The following is a 23,389-nucleotide window of genomic DNA, read 5'->3' on the forward strand; positions in this document are numbered from 1 at the left end:
ACTCTTCACGAGTATCATTTTATGTCGCATAGTCCAGTCTAATCATTGTCTGAAGACTTAGCCTCAGGAATTGTTTTAGTTCTGGGTTGACAGAGATTCCAGGGGCCATGCTTTCTGGGGTTCCTCCAGTCTCAGTCAGACCATTAAGTCTGATCTTTTTACTAGAATTTGAGTTCTGCACTCCACTTTTTTCCTGCTCCGTCAGGGACTCTCTGTTGTGTTCCCTGTCAGGGTGGTCATTGGTGGTAGCCAGGTGCCATCTAGTTTTTCTGGTCTCAGGATGATGCAGTCTCTGGTTTATGTGGCCCTTTATGTCTCTTGGGCTAATACTTTCCTTGTGACTTTGGTGTTCTTCATTCCCCTTTACTCCAGGTAGGTTGGGATCAATCGATACATCTTAAACGGCCGCTTGCTAGCTTTTAAGACCCCAGATGCCATTCACCAAAGTAGGATGCAGAACATTTTCTTAATAAACTTTGTTATGTCAATTGACCTAGATGTCCCCTGAAAGCACAGTCCCCAGACCCTCGCCTCTGCTACTCTGTCCCTCAAAGTGTTGGATTGTATTCAGGAAACTTCTTAGCTTTGGTTTAGTCCAGTTGTGCTGACTTCCCCTGTAGTGTGTGCTGTCCTTCCCTTCACCTAAGATAATTCTTGTTTACTGTCTAGTTAGTGAATAACCCTCTCCCTCCCTACCCACCCTCCTAACGATCAAAGAATGTTTTCTTCTATGTTCAAACCTTTTCTTGAGTTCTTATAATAGTGGTCTTCTTAAATATTTGTCCTTTTGTGACTAAATTCACTCAGCATAATGTCTTCCAGATTCCTTCATGTTATGAGATGTTTCACAGCTTCATCATTGTTCTTTATCATTGCATCGTAGTATTCCATTGTGCAAGTATACCATAATTTACTTATCCTTTCATCCACTGATGGGTTCCTAGGTTGTTTCCATCTTTTTGCTATTATGAACAGTGCTGCAACGAACTCAGGTGTTCATATATCTATTCGTGTGACGGCTCTTATTTCTCTAGGATATACTCCAAGGAGCAGGATTGCTAGATCATATGGTACTTCTATTTCTAGCTTTTTAAGGAAGCATCAAATCGATTTCCAAAGTGGTTGTACCATTGTACATTCTAGTCTCTCCACAACCTCTCCAGCATTTATTATTTTGTGTTTTTTTGATTAATGCTAGCCTTGTTGGGGTGAGATGGTATCTCATTGTAGTTTTGATTTCCATTTCTCTAACGGCTATTGATAGCGAGCCTTTCTTCATGTGTCTGTTTCTTGCTTTTTATTTTTTCTCCTTTCATAAAATCTCACAATTGGTTTGCACACATAAAAAGATAGCATTTTCAATTATCTCTCTATAAATAATGGGGAAGGACTTCTTTTTGTTCTCCTCCTTGTCACCCTTTTCAATTTCATGTAGAAGCAGAAGAAGTATAGTGGTAGCAGTCTTTAGCTGGGTAAACTAGACGAAGACAGATTTTTAGACTGCAAATCTCAGATCCTAACTTTCTCCCTTTAGTACCTGAAGAAGTTATCCAGCTGAGATTTTTCTTCCTATTTTGCAAGTAGAAAAACTAAGGCACAAATGGCCCAAGAAAGAGCTCCCAGCGACCACCAAGGCAATCCTTCTGAGGACGGCTCCCTAGGATTGGTCTGCATCCAGGAGCTCAACCCTAAGAGGACACTCTACCTCCAGGCATAGTTAGAATGGGGCAGAGGGATGAAGGGTAGGGACAGGTAAGTGCCTGCAATCAGTGCCCAGCCCAAGACCCCTAACAACAGTGTGCACATGTCTATGATCTGCTGAGGATCCATTATATTCCACAAATAGTGTTAGTCCCAGCAAAAAGCACTAGGCCGGGGAATTCTAGCGACAGTCGGGGACTCACATCTCACCAACTACTTCCAACCCGGGATACAATCGCCTGCTCCAGACCTACCCCCTGATCTCCAGAAACAGTAAACATCTGCCAAAAGATGGTCCCATTAGCACAATGCCCAAACCCTAGCAATCACTGAGCAAATTTTTTCTGAGCTTGCTGCGCACTTTGTTCATCCCTGGAAGGGACCCAGAGTCCTGTGGCCCACTGGAGCATGCCCAGACCTGATCATGTGGCAATTCCAAGCTGCAGCTCCTCTCCCCTGCTTTGCCCACCACCTTCTCTCCTCCAGTCGCACAAACTCTGAGCTGTCACATTACTGTCAACCAGATGGGAGGCCAGCCTCAGAGCTACTCGTGTCTCTTGCAAGGACAGGAGCTGCTGTGGCCTCTTGGTCACTCTGGCTACCCTAGGGAAAAGGAGTCTACTTGCCATCAGGTTCCCATTGGTAAGCTCCCACTCTCCTTCTCCTATACTTCACTTCCTGCCCCTTCTGCTTTCACAGCTTAATTGTGGCAGCCATTGCAGCAACATGCTGACAGCGGAGTGGCTCCAATAGCTGCCATTCCAGATGTCAGGAGCCCACTCACAGGTAGGAGCCCTGGAGGATATTTATGGCTCTAATTCCTCAGTAGAGGTTTTTGTTCTGTCATGCAGCGACATATGAATTGCTACTCATTTGCTCCTGTATTTCCACGTCAGTGGCAATTTTGGAAGGCTGCTGGCTTCTGGTACGACCCCACAAGTTATGATCCCTACACATTTCAGACTGAACACAGCCAAGGATTGCACACCCTGGGGGGAGAGAGCTGGAGATGGCAGAGTCACAGAGAAGAGAAGCAGCTTCCAGGCCATATGGTGGTTATAGGCTGTGAGGACAGGCAGTGCCAAGCATCTTCAGGGAGATTTCAGCAGCCTGGGCCTCCCTGTCATATGGGGGAGGAGGCTTGGAGGGGTCCTGGGGTGAGAGGTGGAGGCAAGCTGCAAAGGATTGGCTCTGCTCTGCCACTAGCTACCACTTTGTCCCCGGAGACCTTGGGAACTTCACTTCCCTTATCTGGTTCTTGCTTTCCCCAGTTTTGAAATGAGGACAGGCAGTTTCTGGCCTCCAGGGAGGAGGAAGAATTCAATGATGCGTGTACAGATGAAAGATTCTATTGAAGGACCCAAAGTTATGTTCTTCATAAAACAGGGGCATATTCTGGCTCATCCATAAGTATTTTTACAATTAAGAAAAGCCCTGTCAAAATCCAGCATGCCACTAACTGGGGAGTATAAATTCCTCTTTCTATATTTTTTTAAATCTACAACAAATTCATAAAACAAAGAGGCTTTTTTTATTTCATTTTGTCAATAAGCCTGGCAATGGAAATACCAATTTGAACAGCAATTTTCCCCTGGTCTGAGCTGAAATTGTCTCTGGATGAATTGATTTTCAGTTTTTAAATGTAAATTCTCTCCACCTCTCTCCTACAGACAGTCAAGGGAAACCCCCCTGCTTTTCAGCTCCTTCTTGCCCAAATCTTTGGTTCCTGGAAATGAGCAACGGTGGCAGTCACAATGTCTGTGAGGCCTTTTGCTCAAAGCCAAGTCAAAAAGCAACTGCCAAGAGCTATGGGAAGACCTGCAGATGCCACCAAGCCAGCAGGCAAGGGAAGATGGTAGACTATCCCAGCAGGGCAGAGGTAGGACTAGTATATAGATGTCCTGATGCCAAATTCAGGCTGGTCCCACAGCACTGCCCTGACCTTCATTTCTTTACTTCCAGAATCACAGCTCAGGTTCCAGCCAAGCCTTGAAACCAAGTCATAGGTTGAGTGTTCAGTAGACTCTAAGTACTTCTGGGACCAATGTCTTCCTGTACTAGAGTTGCCAAATTTAGCAAATAAAAATAGAAAAAATAGTTTTTAGTATAAGTATATTCCAAATGTTGCATGGGATATGCTTATGTTAAACTTATTTGTTGGTTAATTGAATTTAATCTTGTATTTTTCCTGCACACCCTACCCTATATGAACAGGCCTTTGCCCTTGAAGATGTTGGTCTATAACTTTTGGACAAACAAACAAAGGTCTGTTCATCCAACAGTTCTTCCCTTCTTTCAGATTATTAGTCAAATCCACAAGTTTTCAAGCAGGCCAACCAATTGCCAGCCATGATGCTAGGGTTGAAAGACCGCCCCAGGTTGGCACTTTAAGTCCTGACCCTGCCATCTAACAGTTGTATTACTTGAGCCAGTCAATTAGTTTTGTTAAACCTCAATTTACTCATCTGTAAATTGTCAACAGTAAATAGTTCCTACTTCAAAAGGCTGTTCGGAGGAATAAAGAATACACACAAAATCCTTAGTTCTCTGCCTGGCACATAGGAACACCAAACCAAACCCGTTGCTGTCGAGTTGATTCTGACTCATAGCAACCCTATAGGACAGAGTAGAACTGCCCCATAGTGTTTCCAATGCTGTAAATCTTTACAGATGCAGAGTGCCACATCTTCCTCTCTTGGAGCGGCTGGTGGGTTCAAACAGCTGAACTTTTGGTTAGCAGAAAAGCACTTAACCACTGCACCACCAGGGTTCCTGGCACATAGTAAGCACTCAATAAATTGCTACCACTGATGAAGTTGATCCAAGAATAAGATTTTAAAGTTCTTATATATAATAAAGTTTCAAGCAGTATAACAACACTAGAACAGGTAAATCAGCAGTTACAAAAACCATTTTCAGACATCATTATATTGAGCCTTCTTAATCACCACGAGATGTATTATTATTCCATTTTGTAGATGAAATTTAAGTAAATTACGGAACATATTGTAAATAAATGGCAGAACTAGAATTTTGAAGAAAAAACTTATTTAAGTCTCAGATCAGAGTTGTTCTAACTGTATTTCCGTTTCCTTGCTCCCATCCTTCAGTACATTATTTTATTGGGAGGCATAATGAAATCTGAAGTTATTCCCCAACCAAAGTGTTTGACACTGTCTATGCTCCTTAAGCAGGCTTTGAAAGTTCAATCCGGTCCCTTGGTTACTCTTAAACAAGATGGGAACAGTGTGAGGCTTTTAAGAATACTGACTGCATACAGGTCTTCCAATTACGGATACACAGTATAGGTAAAATGGTTCAACTTGATCCCACTTAAAAAGAGAGTCTGTATTCTGTCCTCAGTTTCACATGACTTCAGCTGTCTAGACTGGTTAGAACTCTTTTCCAGCTCCATTCCTTCAATTCATTCTTCACAGTGTTCTATACACCATCCTTGGCTTTAGATTAACATCTTAAGTAGTCCTTGGCATCCCAAACCAGTTGTTATCTTCTCTCTTCCCATGTTCTAAATCTTCTTCCACTGTTCAAAATTTGATATGCTGCTTCAGTTTCTCTGAGGTGACTGAGAAAAAATTAGCCCAAAGGGATGTACAGGGAAGAATGCAAAAGTTAGGCCCCTTTGGAGGATGGCATGGTGCTCCCAACATAGAGTGACTGCTCGATTCACCAATGCAGGATAGTCAAGTGATGGTGGTAGATGCCTTTGGTGATATTTCAAACTATGCCAATACTTCTAGGAACAATGTCCATTCTCTCTAGTTTCTAGATATTGTCAAGGTCTTACTTTGACCACCTTATTATTCTTCACATTTTCAATGTCCCACAGCTGCAGTGACAGAGGAAGAATACATTATTATACAAAATGGACAAACAAGATGGTATGAGAAAGCCCAACTTCCTGAAATAATACCATGCTCATTCCATACTTTACAGAAATCCATATCTAAAAATCCCCAAGACTACTCTCTTTCCAACCTTTTTCATTCTAAGATAGACTCAAGAAATCTCTCTAACTTCCTTCCTCCTTGAATAATCTAAAACAACCCACGTTCATCTTTTCACTTTCTAAGCCCTACTTCTAATCAATTTTCTTTCACACTTTCCTGTCCCCTAGATAAATCAAATGCCAATTTATCTTTTCTCCTCTAGTTTCTGCTTCCTTTCATTTTGTCTCTGGTTCATCACTAATCAGCTTGTGCAAGCAACCACATGTACATTCCACGTATATTTGATATTTCTTGTTTGCAGCAATCCGCAGTACCTCAAATACCACTCAAATACTTTGACGTCAAATACCCAAGCAATAATGAAGGACAGGATTAACTGTAGAAAAACAAAGCAAAATATTTAAAGCAGTTAGAGAACAAATTGAGCTAGTAATAAGATTAATAACTAATAGCATTTGCAGATAGCTTTATAGTAAACAAAACACATAACAACCTACATCTCATTTGCTCTTCATAATAATATATCATCAAACCCAGTAATACAGAGTAGTGAATGGTGAGGTGGAATGAAATGGCATTTATCATCAAATGGGTTTGGGTTTTAATTGCAACTCTGCCAGCTAATGAGCCAGAGTATTTGCCCAGTACCATGCAGCCTCAGTGTTCTTGTCTGTAAAATGAGATACCAATATCCAAGATGCAGGTGTTTGTGATAATTAATAAGAATGCACACTAATGATTGGTGAGCTATTATTATACTAATTTATCTATAAAGAAACAGAGTTTCAAAGACTTTTACAAGTTTATTCAAGGTCATATAACTAGAAAGTGGTAAAGCTTGGGTTACCAAGACATTTATTAAAGTCTTTACTTGGTTCACTACACCAAGTCTTCAGTCTAGTGCTTCTCAAAACTTAATATGCAATTACCTGGGACCTGGTTAAAATACAGATTTTTATTAAGTCAGTCAGAGGTCCCCTGATTCTGCATTTCTCACAAGCTCCCAGATGATGATGCTTATCCTAGTGGGCTATGCTTTGAATAGCAAAGATATAAACAGTTAGTATTAGTTAGAATTTAGAATTGCCCTAATGTGATGCAGCCAGGACTTTAAGAATTAGGCTATTAGTGAAGATAGGGTTTTTCATCCCAGATAATGTGACTAATGCAGTCATGAAAATATGTTCAAGATGTCAAATGCTTATTACATGCAAGGCATGGTGCCAGGTGCTAAGGATACGAAGATGAACTAGATATGCAGGAAAACATGTATGTAAATAAATACTAATAGCAAATGAGCCTAATATATTTGGAGGGCAATAGTGAGACACACGTAATAAGAGAGAGTGGTGGAACGTTTAGTTACAAATATCAAATAAGGACAGATTATGGAGAACCTTGAGAGATTTATAGAGGAGTCTAACTTACATCCAGTTCAATGGGGATCACTGTACTTTTAAAAATAAGTAATTAGAGTAAAAATCTGGATTAAATTATATACATACTTACCAGTTGCTGTTATCATAATGGTCATTTCTGACTCATGGCAAGTCCATGTGTGTCAGAATAGAACTGTGTTCCATAGGGTTTTCAGTGGCTAAATTTTCTGAAGTAGATTGCCAGGCTTTTCTTCTGAAGAGCCTCTGAGTGGATTCAAGGCATGGTGCCAGGTGCTAAGGATACAAAGATGAAGCAGATATGCAGGAAAGTATGTTTGTAGACAAGAGTCGAACATGTTAACCGTTTGCACTGCCCAGGGACTCCAGGGCTTTCTAAGACTGAACCTCCAACCTTTCGGTTTAGCAGCTGAGTGTATTAGCTGTTTGTACCACAGGGACTCCTGGACTGAGCTAGAGAGACAGAAATCAAGGACATCAATCAGCAGGCTGTTGCAGAAACCAGAGGTAAGATGATATGGGCTTAGACTCTCTTAGAAACTGTGGAAATGAAAAGACAAATATATGAAACATTGAGGAAAGCACTGGACTAGGGAGAAGACCTAGATTCAAGTTATAGCTCTTCCTTATGTTAATCATCTGATTTTGGACAGCCATTGACCCTTTCTGAGCTTCCATCTGTAAAATACAGATAACCTATTTCTGGGAGCCATTGTGAGGATTAAATAAGATAATATATGTGAATGCCCTTTGAAAACTGTAATTCAAAAAAACAAATCCACCACCATCTAGTCGATTCCAACTCATAGTGACACTATAGGACAGAGAAGAACTGACCCATAGGGTTTCCAAGGCTGTAAGTCTTTACAGAAGCAGACTGCCACATCTTTCTCCCGAGGAGCGGCTGATGAGTTCAAACCGCCGACCTTTAGGTTAGCAGCTGAGCACTTTAACCACTGCTCCACTAGGGCTCCTTTGAAAACTGTAAAGCACTGTATAAATTAAGGAGTTATTATTAAGTTTCTGACACATAATCACTGAATTAATTAAGTAATAAAAGAACAGGATTTGATGAATTCTTGAATATGAAGAACGAAGAAGAAATAACCAAGGTTGATCTCAAATCTTCCAGAGTACTAGAATAAGAAAATAATCATTCTACATTTGATAGAAATGGGAGGAGAAGTGAATTTGCAGGGGAATATGATGTGTTAAGGGTTATGGAATCTTATGAGAGACTTAGCCCTGCTAAGTCTAAGATTCCCGACAGCCAGACATTTCTCTGACTCAAAAGTAACACTGGGATTCCTAATTGTAATGAAAACAATGCAGTTAATACATATCATCCCCATTACCACTATGACCATTCCATGCCAAGCTGTATGACTGGTGGAGGGGTTTTTATGAGCATCTATTTTCTCATCTATAAAATGGGGATAATAGTGGTAGCTATCTCAAAGGGATACCACAAAGACTAAAATCAATAACGTCTGTAAAGCTCCTCACCCGGTGCCTGGCACATAGTAGGTTCTAAATAAATCTCCTCCTTCTAATTATCATCATCAACACCATTATCATTATGGCAATGTTTAAAACAGAAAACAGAGACACCTGGAAAGAACATGTATCTAGCTCATAACCCAAAAAATATTAGAGCTGAAAGGAACCTGAGAGGTCATTGTTCCAAGTCTTCCCCACCCACAACACACTCTTCCACCATTTTACAAAGGAGGAAACAGACCCACAGAGGAGGCTAATGATCAGCATCGTTTTTTGGGATGGCTGCTATGATATTCTTACCCTCAGAGTTCTGTCAGTGACATTGAGGAGAAAAAATCTCTAGGAAACTAAGAAAAAATGACCTGCTGAATGCACTGGTTTGGATTAGTTTTCTCCATGGTCAAGGCCATTGTTTTTATCTAAGGGAGAAGTATATTCCCTCCGAGCTGGACTATTAATTAAAATTTAGTAATGCTAATTGTACTGCCGACTTAGGAGATTCTTACTACATTTATTTTCCAGGTAATTGCTGCTTGTACAGGAGTTCAATTAGATGTCTTTTTCGGACGGTGCAATAGATCAGAATTATAATAGTTAAATTCCTCATCCTTCATTTTGCTCCCCTCTAATTCTGAAGTCTGCCGACTGAAATTATTCTGATGACTCTCTCTCTCCTCCCCTCCCTCTCTCGCTCTTCTCTCGCTCTTTCATGTACTCTCTCTCTCTCAGTGATAGATCTCACAGAGGTATGAAGTATCATAGCAGAGTTTCTGTCTTGTTTTTCACAGTTTTATTGTACCAATTCCCCTCAGATGAAGAATCAAAAACAATCCCTTACATGCGTATGGAAATTCATAAAAAGCACTTTTCCGTACATCATCTGTTTTTATCCTAATTTATATCTTCAGTTTGCAAATGAGTAAATTGATATACAAAAAGAATAACCTTCCCAACGTCACCCAACTAATAAGTAGCAGATCTGGTTCCATCTCTTACTTTTTAATCTTGACCAGGAAAACATTCCAGGAAAAATTGTGATACATCAATAGTGAAAGGAAGCAACATCCCTCTCTGGGGGAAAGGAATCTGCTTGAAGGAAGCAGAACCAGCATAAAACCTCTTAATCCATCTCAGAAATAAGGGTCCCTCTTCACCTCCACCATGTCACTCGGCCTTACCTCTTGCAACTTTCTTCACTTTTCTCTGTAACTCTGAATCTCATGATGGTGGCCATGGCGGGATGCACTACACCTGAAGGCAATCCAGCATTTGTCTTGGGCCTCTGTGCGAAATTGTCCTGGCACTTTTCAGGAATCTGAGGCCTTCAGCAAGACAACAGCAGGGACCTGGGCACCTGCAAAACCACCTTCCTAGCCACTAGCTTCGGTGCACACAAAGACAGCTGGATGTTTGAGCTAGAGAAACAATCAGTACTCCATGTTGGAAAACGAGACGGTTGAATCACAGTGATAGCTGCCACTTATTGCATCTCTGTCGTGTGCCAGGCACAATACTAAGCACTGTAAATGCTTTATCTACATTTGCTCCAACAGCCTTGTAAAATGGGTGCTATTATTAGAATCAAGTCTATTTTACAGGTGAGAAAACTGAAACTCAATAAATTAAATATTCAGTGTAAGGTTTGGTGGCTAGAAATTAGCAGAGCCAGGACTTAAATTTGGGTCTTTTTGATTTCAGAGCTCCTGTACACTGAATGGCTTTGCAAACTGCCCATCTGCAAAATGAACAAACAAACAAACACTTCATACAGCTTTGGTCCTACAAAATATTCATAGGTAACACAGGGAAAGAAAGTATTCTGCCTACACCAGTGGTATGCAAACTACAACACTTTCACATCAAGCGAGGTACAACTTTATCCATCAGTGGCCCGGAATGAAAATATTATCATGTTTATTTGTATTTTAATCTCACTTATGAAAACGAGTATATATGTTTTATAATGTAAACAATACATTGGTACGGTTACACATATGTAATTTCCGAATATACTTATTTTGGAGGTCTTGTTCAAATTTGTTTTACAGACAGGAATCAAAACAATTCTATGAGATGTAGAGTTACAGGATCTTAGGGTTGAGAAGGAAATTTAGAGAACTTCTAATCCAACTTCCTCCTTCCTACACGCCCCGGCTAGGATTCCTAGGATTAACCTCAAATCTCTTGAGCACTCTGAGTTTGCAGCTTTCCAGTTGTTTGTTTTTGCTCTAGTTCATAGTAATGGAGACATCAGCCACTTTTTTCCCAAGACTCAGATCTATTATCCCGGCCCTGAGCCCAGTGAAGAATGGTGCACCCAGCTGACTCAGGGAATGCAGAATGTGATCGCTGTGGTGGACATAGAGCACCCAGCGTTGATCAGCATGTGCAGACACACCTGTGAAACCAGCACTAAACAACCAGGAGACGTCAGAGAATCACGGGCAGCCAGAACACAGAAGCCCTGCAGTAACCAGCACTTGTCCTCTTGAGCCTGCCAACTTAGTGTGTCAACTTGGAGCAACTTTTTCTTTTCAGACCTCAGCCCCTTCCCATTAGTTTTCTTTTTTGTGTACATGAGTTGCACAAGTCTTCAATCAGCACAATTGAACTGAAACTCCTCTTTAAGAGAGCTGTCAGTCACTGACAGACAGCTGGTGGAGGTGCAGAACACAGTGAGGGAAGGTTGAGGAGGCAGTGACTGGAACCCCACACAGACCAGAGCTGTGACCGACAGGGAGATGGGTAAGGTGGCTCAGGAGAAATCACTCAGTGCCAGCCAGCTTCTGCATGAATGGTTCTCCAGACAGGCTGACTTTTATTACTTAGTGGGGTGCACGTTGCCTCTCAGCCCATTTCCAAATTACTGACACTCCACAGATTTTTACTCACTGCTGAGCTCTGGCCTGAAGAGAGCTGCCACACATCCTGGATCATCCATTTGTTCAGCAGCAGTGATCACTGTGATCACCATGAACAAAAATCTAGCAAGCACCTGTGTTGCAGCTATATGTCAAGAAGCACCTTAGAGTAGAAGTAAGAGCAAAGACTTTTGGGTCATAGCATTGGAGTTCAAATTTTGCTTTGTCAGCTATGAAATATGTAATATCCCTGGGTGGTGCAAATGGTTAACATGCTCAGCTGCTAACCACAAGGTTGGAGTTTCGAGTCCATTCAGAAGTGCCTTGGAAGAAAGGCTGAGTGATCTACTTCTGAAAAATCAACCACTGAAAACCCCATGGAGCTCCATTTTATTCTGACACACATGGGGTCACCATGAGTTGGACTCAATGCAATGGCAATGGTTTTAGATAGTAACATTTGGAAGTTGCTGAACCTCTCCCAGTCTCCATTTCTGAGTCTACATAAAAGAAGATATTACTATATCCCTTGAAGGGTCATTATGCAGATAAAATTAGATAACACGGGTGTGGCCCTTACCTTTGTAGTGTGCACTAGTATCTGCATCATTTTGCCAGAGGGCTTTCAGAAACTGCTCTGCCCCCACACCCCTTGCTTGCAAGAGGAGCCTGAGAGTGAAGACCTCCCCAGCCCCACAAGAGCAGCCCTCAGGCAATGATTGCTGTGATTGGCATATAAATATCTTAGCTCCCTAGCCTGTTACTACAACACTGGTAACTCCCTTGATAACGGTCGTGTGTTGCCTGCCTCCAGTTTCCTGTCTCACATCCCGACTTTCATACTTGTGTATCCTGGAATCACTTCCCAAAAGACTATTTACTATTTGTATTTGAACCTTTGTATAGGAGCTTGCTTCTGAAATATCCCAATTAAGATCATATGTATTGCTCAAAATACAATATGTATTGCTCAAAACACAGAGCAAATAACAGAGTTATGACATGGTATTCTTGAACGATTTAACCTCTACAATTCATCTCACACCCTGCTCCTTACAATGCCAGTGTCAAGGAACCCTATATCCTAAAGGAATTTTTTTTATGGCCTGGGTAGGTGCTATTCTAAGAACGTGAGACTGGCTAAGTCAATTAGCCAGCAGGAATTTACCAGCCGTTCACCATGTGCCTGTCACTGTGCTAACCTTTGTAAAGGACATAATAGCCTAAGATGTGGTCCTGTCGTCCAACACGGGAGAGAGGACACAGGAAATAATGAACAAGGAATGTCTAACAGAATTTTTGACAGAACTGGTGCTTTTCAACACTTGGGCAGCATGTTGTGAAACCTGTTGGTGTCCTGCCCGGATCCCATTTAATGAATGGTTCCCAGCTGAAACGTTGCTCAATATTCCATGGCTGTCTCCTTCTGCAGAGAATTTCCCTTGACCTTCATCCTGAAGACTACATCCCACCACCCTCAGCCCCCTTCCAGATTAGACCTCAGCAATGACTGACTGGCACAAGGATACAAAGGGCCCACCCCTTGCCCCCAAATAAGACTGAGTCTGTGGTGTGACTTGTGCTCCAGAGCTTTCCCATGGGTTCAGCCTGGATCTGGGCTCTAGCTGAGACCAGTTCCTTGCTTAGCTTTTTCCAGCTGCTCTATCCTGCTTCCCTACAACTCTTCTCCTGAGACCTGTACCGAATAAAGCACATAGTCTGATACTATGTGTTATGAATTGAATTGTGTCCACCAAAAATATGTGTTGTAAATCCTAACCTCTATGCCTGTGGTTATAATCCCATTTGGAAATGGGTCATCTTTGTTTTGTTAATGAGACATGATTAGTGTAAAGTATGTCTTAAGTCAAACATTCACAAAATATAAAAGGAGCAGATTAAGCAAGTAGAGATTGAGGAAGATAGATGCCAAACCACATGGAGAGCTCCAAGGAACCAGGAAACAGAAGCTGAAGAGACAAAGACCTTCCTCCAGAGCCAACCGAGAAAGAAAGCCTTCCCCTAGAGCCAGTCGCCTGAACTTGAACTTCTGGCCTCCTAAACTGTGAGACAATAAATTTGTTTGTTAAAGCCACCCAATTGGGGTATTTCTGTTATAGCAGCCCTAGATAACTAAGACACTATGCTTCTAGGAAAGCCAGTCCAAGATATTGAACATCAGAATCATCTGTGGAATGGTATAAAAACACCTATATCCAGACCTAATCACCTAGACATCCTGAACCAGACTCTCTAGATGTCCAGGGGTGACGTCTAGACAACGTATGGCTTAAAGCCTAATAGGTATTTCTAACACACTAGTTTATTTCTCAAGTTTTTATTTTGAATTTTTAAACCTAGAGTGAAAGTATAATATAATGATGAGGACCTACATATTCCTCCTCTAGAAGCGCCAGTTATTAAGTTTCCCATTTTCTATTCTCTCTTTGCTCTCTCTCTTGATTAATCTTTCACTCCACATCAAAAATAATTTATAAGTAAACTGTAAACATCATGACACTTTACCCTAAATACCTCAGCATGTGTCCTCCAAGGGTAAAGACATTCTCCTATATAACCCCAATACAATAATCACCCCTAAGAAAATTAATTTGAATTCATTAATATAACCAAAGTATACAATCCATACCAGTAGAAGCTAAGCTACTCTGGTATTTAAAATAATAGCAGGATCACCCATGGTGGACAGGTTTCAGCAGAGCTTCCAGACTAAAACAAACTAGGAAGAAAGGCCTGGTGATCTACTTCCAAAAATCAGCCAATGAAAGCCTTATGGATCACAACAGAACATTGTCTGACTTGCTTGTTTTGGACATGTCATTACTGTATTTTTATGCAAATAACATGCAAATAACATGCGCCTTCTTGCCCCTGGCAAGGTATTTCTCTAGGTGCGCTGTGCTAATTTTTTTACAGCAACATGTGGAAGAGGACTGGCATGACTGCGCCTCACAGTGGTGGTGGTGGGGGTGGGTGCGACTGGCAAACAAATGCAGAAGGTGCATATTATTTGCATAAAAATATTGTAGTAGGGGTAAATTGCTGGAGAAGGATATCATGCTTGATGAAGTAAAAGGCCTTCGAGGGTAAGGGAAACCCTTAGTGAGATGAATTTGCACAATAGCCACAACAGCAGACTCCAACATGCCGCCTATCTATCCAGAGGGCGATACAGGGCCAGGCACCATTTTGTTCTGTTGTGCATAAGGTCTCCGGCTCAGTGGCAGCTATCTATACAGTACGTATTTAACACCTGCCTTCTTTTCTGGGGCCAAGGTTTGAAACTTTGTCAATTGTATGGCAATAGAAGCCCAGAAAACAGAAAAATCTATGCGGGTTGAATAGCAAGGAGAAGTTTCCAGGAAGAAAATAGGACTTGCATTGGACTGTGAAGGATTGGTATTTACAAAGGAGAGATGCAGAAAATGTTCAAAAGGGAGTAGATAAATATTCCAAAAGGCACAAAAATGGGAACCAATATGGCTTTTAGTGGGGAGTGGTAACTGAGTAGAGCTGGAAGATTGGACAAAGGCTGCATTTTGGAGCATAGTAGAGAGTGAAGCTGGACAGGTCCAGTAGAATCAGAACACACAGAGGTTTGCAACGTAGGCAAATGTAAGTGAGCTTATTTATTTATTTACTTACGTGATGTTTGTTTATAGGAGAGAGGATAGATGGATTACAGTGCCATGAGGTGGACCTATTTTAGAATTAGAGAATTAGATAAAGGGATAGAAAGATAGAGAGATAAACGAGAGAGAAGGAGAAAAATGAGAGGCTCTTGCAGAATTCCAAGTAAGAGATATCATAGAGAAGACAGATTTAGGATATATTTTTGAAACCGAATTGATAGGACTTGCTGTTGAATTTTATGTTGTAGTGGATACAATTAAGAAAAAAAGAGGAATCAAGAAAAACATCCTTGCTTAAGCAATTAAATATTGTTGCTTGAACAACTAAATCAATGGTTGTCCTATTTATTGAGATAAGAAGACTAGGGCAGGAGAAGATTGGTGGGAAAATCAAGATGCTGGTGATGTTAAATTTGAGATGCCTACTAAATACTCAGGGAGCCCTGGTGGTGCAGTGGTTAAATGCTCAGCTCCTAACCAAAAGGTTGGTGTTTTGAACCCACCAGCTGCTCTGTGGCAGAAAGATGTGGCAGCCTGCTTCCATAAAGATTACAGCCTTGGAAACTCTATGGGGCTATTATTCTCTGTCCTATAGGGTAGCTATGAGTTGGAATCGACTCGATGCCAATGTGTTTGGATTGGTTTCTGGTTTACTAGACACTCAAGTGGAGATGTCAATTAGCAATTTACGTACAAAAATCTGGGGTTCAGGAGAGAGTTTAGGAGTTTGAACTATAAAGTCAAGAGTGATCCCAGGTGGGAAAAGGAAGAGGAAGATATTTTTTAAAGATTCTGGCACATTCAAGGCTCTTACTTTTTCCTTTGGCCTAGAGCATCACAGAGGTTGCACAATAGGTAAATCAAACAGGATGTCAGGGAGAAATGAGTAAACCAAGAAAATTTTGAACAAATTTACCAAAGTTGAAATGCCCTCTGCCTACGTATCATGTTTTATTCAATCCATGTAAGCCCTCAAATGTCATCTGGAAAGTTAGGAGGAAAGGCTTTTAAGGGCGACAGAGTCAGACTGCATCCAATAGCAGCTATAGATCTACAGAAGGTAGTTCCCCCAGTGTCAAATGCGGCACCTTTCCCCACTGCTTCAGTGGGAGGTGCGGAGGCACAAAGTAAGTTCAAATAGGGGCAAAACTGAAATGATTCTATTTTCCCCCTAAAACTGGCTAATCCAACAGTAAAAAATAACTCAAAGAGAAATAGAGCTCAGTTATTGCAGAAGCCAATAAACTGCCCTGGTGATATATAAGACTGGACTGAGAATAAAAGGGTAAGTGACAAAAACAAGATAAATGGAAACATGATCAAAATGAAAAGCTTTTGTGAGCTCTAACGATTGGAATTCTCTGCCTTGGATTCAGGCTCAGTACCCAGCAGGCTCTGAGGGAGTCTGGCAGTGGGGAAAGGCTCAGAGTCTCCGTGGGTTTGCAGAAGAAGCATGAAAACCTGGGCTCTAAGCACACTGAATGCACTCATCTTCAGAGAAAATGGTCCCCCCGGCACTTCTGGCAAGGGTTGAGCTGTTAGCCTTGCATGCTCTCTCAATTCTAAAAATGGATAATTAAATCTATTGCTCTAATGAAATTTCCCCTGTCGTTTACACTGCAGAGATTGCTCACAGGGCCTTCCAGGAGGCTGGGGGAGTACGATCCTAAGCAGGAAATTATCTATGCAGCACAGAACAAAACAGATGAGTCATTTACTGGCGAATGTGAGCCCAGAGGGTGACTCAGGTGAGTAACTCAGGACCGAAACTGGGCAAGATTAGATAAAAACATTTCACTTTCTTTTGTACAAGGCTGTCCCCACTGAACAAAATTTACCAGATAATTGCAAAATGTATACTTAGTTTGGTGTTATGAGCATCTGGTCTTAGTTCACCCTGGAGAGGAATACACAGAAATTGGTAGGCTAACAGCTCTCTTGTCTACTCAGAAATCTTCCAGAAAAGAGGATGTGACTGATATAAATCTGTATGTTGTCCTTATGCTCATGGCTGCTATTATTGGACCCATGGCTGACAAGCAAGGAAGATGGCACCAAACTTTTGGAAAATTATAAATAATATGTATTTTACTAATGTACATTTGTGGGTTTGTATTGAAAATCAAAAGCTTGGTGTATTGAAAACTGTGAAGATTCTTCTAGAAAAGGAAGAAAATATTACTTTATATTTCTTCTCTGGGTGTGAAGAGATCACTAAGGCCCTCAAGATTACCTTAAAACCAGTTGCCATTGACTCCATTCCAACTCATGGTGACCCCATGAGTGTCAGATTAGAACTGTGCTCCATAGGGTTTTCAGTGGCTAACTGTTGGATGCAGATCTCCAGATCTTTCTTCCGAGGTGCCTCTGGGTGAGCATGAATCTCCAGACTTTCAGTTAACAGCTGAATGCATTAACTGAGTTCTCTTAAATTGATCTGCTTTGGTCAGGGGGACAACATGGGCACAGGAAAACCTGGTCTGATAATATGTGTTAGGTTCTGATTCTCTTAGTAACAGGGAGAACTTGACGCGACCCTTGCAGAGAGGTCATAAAAAAACTTTGGGATCCAAAGAGATAACAAAAAAATGTACATTATTATGATAAACCTAAGACAGGAGCAAGGGGTAGGTGGGGGAGGAATGAATTAAGGGAGCAGTAATGACAGTGAATCACATTATTCCCTAGTTACTCATGCACTCTTGGCTTTTCTGGTGGTGAACTTTTCACACCAGAAGGGGGAAATTCATCAACTTTTCCTCTCTGTACGTCTTCTTGTAGCTTCTCTTCTGTCTCAGCTAATTGTCACGCATTCAATCTGGGCAAAGACACTGTTCTCATTTCAACTTTCTCTACAAAGCTCAGGTGCCCTTATCTGACTTCGAAACACATTTTTACCTCATCCAGTCTAACACATCTTTAGTTTCGGGAGCGATTCCTTAAGTCTGCATGAATGGGAAAGTTTCTTGGCTACTTTTGTGATATGAGTGCAATAGTGGAATCTCTCCTGCTTTATCACACTTGTCAAACGTCTGTGTCCCCTGTTGTACTCAACTGTCCCTTTCTTCCCCCTGGAAGTCATCTAGAAGAAGACTGCAGTGTCCATAGTCACTGGTGACACCTATGACCAGACCTTGGGAAGAACCTGAAAATCTAACTCCCCCCCAAAACCAATGATCTCTCTGCAAAAACAATTGCAGATGCTTCTAGCTCTCTCTACTAGATGAACAAAAAACAGAAAGGAAGAAAAACTTTTTAGATGTATCTAATTTCTGAAAGTTTGATGTTATGAGACTAAAATTCTAGAAGGCTAAGTAAATTTGGCAATTATTATTCAAGGTTTTCCCATTATGTAGATGAGTTATTCTCTCCTGTGAAACAATCCATTTATATGCCTCCTGAATCCCCCTGGAAATTTAGGACCTTTTGAACACTAAGCTAACTAAGGCCTTGGGCCTAGTTTAACAGCCATTTATTTGCAGGCGATGTTGATATCAGTCCTATGTAACAAATTTACAAAGAAAGAGAAAAAAAAAAAAAAAAAAACCCACAGCCTAGCACTTGAAATATAAGATGATTCTATGTCTTAAGTACTTAAAGACTATTACCAAAATAGGTGTGCAGTGTTGCCGTTATAAATATCATCCTTAACACCTTTTGATTCTTTTTACTCTTAAGTGTCCAACCTATTACGGAACAAAGGAAGGCTGCCTTTTAAATCTTGCTCACTTCGGCTTCCTGGGTGATGGATGCGTCCCCCTCTGAAGCTCAGCCTCACATAAAAGCACGGCAGTGCATTGCTGTAAATCTGTTTTACATCAGCTTTTATGTGAACCAGGGCTGAGCTGGGCTTCATTATCCATTTTTTTTAACTTAAAAAAAAAAAAAAAAGTCGTCTCCAGCCAGTTCAGATGATTTGCTTTGTAAATAACACAAATTCACTTTCCTTTAGAGAAGCAACTTGGGAAGACTGGGACTAAGAGTCTCTTCTCTGGTGTGTGGTATGACTCACCTGCTTGTGGAGTCTTCCAGGTAATGTATCACAACTGACCACGTTCAGGACCTTTGATCGTACAGCTTTGTGGTGATGATGCCGTTGGCAGCCCTGGCTCTGAAGGGCAGGGCTGCAGAAAGGTGATGCTGAAATCAGGGGAAATCATTACAAGTCAACACCTTGAGGCCACTGTGTGGTCCTCACAGAAACACAATATAAACAAGTTTCATTTTGAGGTTGCTGTTAACAATTGTTGTTCTCTGGAAATGGTCAAAATATTAGTACTTCTTAAGCTGTGCCTATTCAAATATAGCCTTTTAACCACCAGTTAAAAGATATGAATTATATTTTAATCAAGACCAGTTTAATTAAAATTAAGGGTGATGTAGTGGAAAGAACAACTGAATGAGAGTTAGTAGATGTAGGTTCATTGATTGGGTGATTTGAGCAGGTCAGTGAGTTTCTCTGATCTTCAGCTTCCTCATTCCTAAATGAGAGGCTATACCAGATGGCCTACGGGAGTTTGTCTGATTCTAAAATCCTCAGGGATTGTGGTTTTTTGATTAGTGACTATCTGGAAACCTCCAATCCTTGATTTGATTCCATCTAGTTTAGGGCAGATTGCTTGGATCCTTGATAACTTAACCCAGAAAATATCTCACAGATAGCTACCTTAGCCAGAACAGAAATTCAGAAAACATAAGAATAAATTAGAGTGGATATGGGAGTGGAGTGTCTCTAATAAACAAGACACTTCAATACATTTCTTGGAGACAGAAAACGGGACTGAGTAACAAAGCAAGAGCAGAAAGCCACAGTCTACAAGAGACTAACAGATGAGGTGGGATCCAGACTGGCCACTGGAACCTCGCAAGACTCTGGGCTCAGCGTTCCCAGACATGGCAGAAGGAGAGAATGAAAAGACAGGCTGAAAACAGAGGAGAAAGAAAAGGTTTGCTAAAGAAATTGAACAAATTGTGAAAGGTAAGTCTTTCAGTTACACATCTTAGCACTCTTGGTTTTGACTCTGCTCTATACCGCCCAGTGCTCAGGAACAGATTCCCAATTATTCTTTTTAAATACTAATAAGTAAAGAAGGTTTGCTTGGAATATGAGAATAACCAGAAGCAGCAAAGAGAAAGGCTTAGTTAAATAAACAGAAAAAAAAAAAAAAAAGGATCCCGGAAGAAAAAGAGATGATTTAAAAAACAGAAATCATCTTCATCATCATTAACTCACAGAGATTATCAAGAATATGCTTTCTCTATTATGAAAAAGGAAATAATTATATCATGAGAATAAGCTCATAATCATTAGAAATAAAATTGACAATTATTAAGTTCTATATCTAGAAAACAAAATCAAGGAAATCTCACAGAATATAAACCAAAATGTCAAAGAGAGTCTCGGGGGACATCTAGCTCAATTTGTATAACACAGTCTATAAAGAAAATGTTCTACATCTGACTGTGGTGAGTAGCGTCTGGGGTCTTAAAGGCTGTGAGCGGCCATCTAAGATATAGCTACTGGTCCCAACCCAGCTGGAGCAAAGGAGAATGAAGAAAACCAAAGACACAAGGGGAAGATTTGTTCAAAGGACTAATGGACCACAACTACCACGACCTCTACCAGTCTGAGCCCAGAACAACTAGATGGTGCCCAGTTACCACCATGTACTGCTCTGGCAGGGATCACAATATAAGGTCCCATACAGAGCTGGAGAAAAATATAGAATAAACTTCAAATTCACCAAAAAAAGGAAAAAAAGAAAAAAAAAAACAAGACCAGGCTTGCTGGTCTGACAGACTAGAGAAACCCCTAGAGTATAGCCCCTGCATACCCTTTTAACTCAGTACTGAAGTCACTCCTGAGGTTCACCCTTCAGCCAAAGATTAAACAGATCTATAGGGCCAACAATAACATATGAGACTAATGAGCACACAAGGCCAAAAGCAAAGATGAGAAGGCAGGAAGGGACAGGAAAACTGTATGAATGGAAACAGGGACCCCGGGGTGGAGAAGAGGAGAGTGTTGATACACCACTGGGTTGGCGAACAAAATGAAAAAAAAAGTCAAAGAGAAAGAAATCATGAGAAATCAACCAACAGCCAAAGAGAACCAATTCAAGAGATCTAACATACAACTCATATGTTCTAGAAAGACAGAGCAGGAAAGAAGTAAAGAAATTATGAATGAAATGATAAATTCAAATTTCCATAACAGAAGGATATGAGTTTTAGACTAAAAGAGCTCTTTGAGTAACCAGCATAATAAAAAAAAAAAGGACCTACACCTAGACAGATCATCACAGACAAAGAGAAGTTTCTAAAAATTTCCAGAGACGCTCCCCACTGAAAAAAAAAAAAAAAAGAGTTACCTACAAAGGAATGAAAATCAGAGCTACATTCCTCTCATGTCCAGTTAGCAACCTGGATACAAAAAGACAAAGGCGTGATGCTTTCATTACATATTCTGAGGAAACATAATTTTAATGCAGAATTTTATGCCCACCTAAACAATCGATAAAGTGTAATGGTAGAATAAAGTCACGGCATGTACTCTAAGGACTAAACAACTTTATTTCCAAGCATTCTGTCTTGGGAAATTGCTTGAGAATGTACTCCATCATGGGAATAATCCCAGAAGAGAAGAATGTGTGATCCAAGAAACAGAGGATTCCATCAAGGAGCACAGCAAAGGACATTCCAGGAGACTGCTGTGTGCTAATCCTGAAAGTGACCACAGGAAACATTTTCCCAAGGAAGAAAACTGCAGACTCATGAGAATAGATGGTACAATTATGAATCTGAAAAAAAAAAAATTGAAGTTATAATAAAAAGAGGTGGTACAGCAAGAGAAAGGTAATTAATACCTTCTGAAAAAACATTGTGTAAGAAACCCATGTCCTAAATATAAGCAATGTAAAATGAGGCATAATTTTCAGCAACTGGTGGGTTATGAGAAAGAGAATCCATTTGACTTTGAATGTAGGAAGAGTCTCCTAGAAGGTACTCCCACAGAGAAGGAAATGTAATCCCAGCCCTCTCCTTGGTCAGATATTGAATAATAGTTTTCAGGGTCACAACAATGTAAATTCTGTTTATTAGTTTTCAACTTTGGAAGAAAGCCTGTGGACAAAGAACAGAAGCCTTGTTTGTGGCTGCAGGCCAGAATGTAAATGATTTATCAGCCTTGACAATGAAAAAGAGAAAGGGGAGCTGGGATAGAGTATTAGCTAGAAGGGGAAAGAAAGGAAGAATAAACAGTCAGGGCATGAATATCCTCATCTTAACCAGCGAATATTCAAAATATACTGTCAAAAGCTGATGCTATAGAAATAAAGAGGTAAGGTATTCACATATATTTTTAATGTAACCAAATAGAATCATTAAAAACAATAATAAAAATTTCAAATTGAGAGGAGAGTTTTTTTTTTTTTTGGCGGGGTGGCGGGGGTGGTAAGCATTAGTTATGTAAATTCTCATCATTTGTATGGATGGTGGCTGTGCAGGAGGTGCATTGGCTGGGAATGGAACTCTGGTTACCCACATGAAAGGCAAGAATTCTACCACTGAACCACTATTGCCCCATCTAGTCCTTACTTTATTATTTTAGAATGGAGGACACTGGGGCCCCAAGAGACTAAGTAATGTGCTGCCTCGGGTGACAAATCTAGTTAGAGCAAGGTCAGGACTAGCATTGCTAATAGCTTCTCTTCCCTGCCCATCTCTCCTCCCCCACTGCTCTGTATCTCCCCCATTATGGAACCATCTACCTGTTTGAAAGTCTCTGTCCCCCTCTTCTTTGAGTTCCGTTTTTATCCTGCCCCTACAGTGATCTCTTTGTACCCTTCTTTTTTCCTCCCCGTTTCCTGATGCCCTTCTTTTAACTGCACCATAAAGAAAACACAGAACGCACATCTCAGAGCACACAGTTCAATCTCAGCGGGTTGGAACGTGTTTTCTCATTTTTTAAATGGATATGCTTAATCTGCTTTAGGCCACTTTCTCTTGCAAAATAAGCTAGATTATCTTGCATTTTACTTCTGTTTGGTCTTCAATTTTCTTTCTCTGTGGGTCAGTGAGTCTCCATGGAAAAACGGTTCTTTATCTTGGCTGCAAAGATCCCTGCATTTCATAGAAGAAAGCCGAGGCAAAGTGAGGGACTCGCCTGGTGTTACAAGTCGTATTAGGCAGTAGCTGGGTTCACTTTTTTTCTGGCAGTTTCTGGCCTTTGTTTCTTCTTTTTGCTTATATCAGTGTGAAGGACACATATATCTCCATCATTCTTCCCACAGCCATGGAGACATATGACA

Source organism: Trichechus manatus, unplaced genomic scaffold (genome assembly GCF_000243295.1).
Source record: "Trichechus manatus latirostris isolate Lorelei unplaced genomic scaffold, TriManLat1.0 scaffold00064, whole genome shotgun sequence".
NCBI lineage: Eukaryota > Metazoa > Chordata > Mammalia > Sirenia > Trichechidae > Trichechus > Trichechus manatus.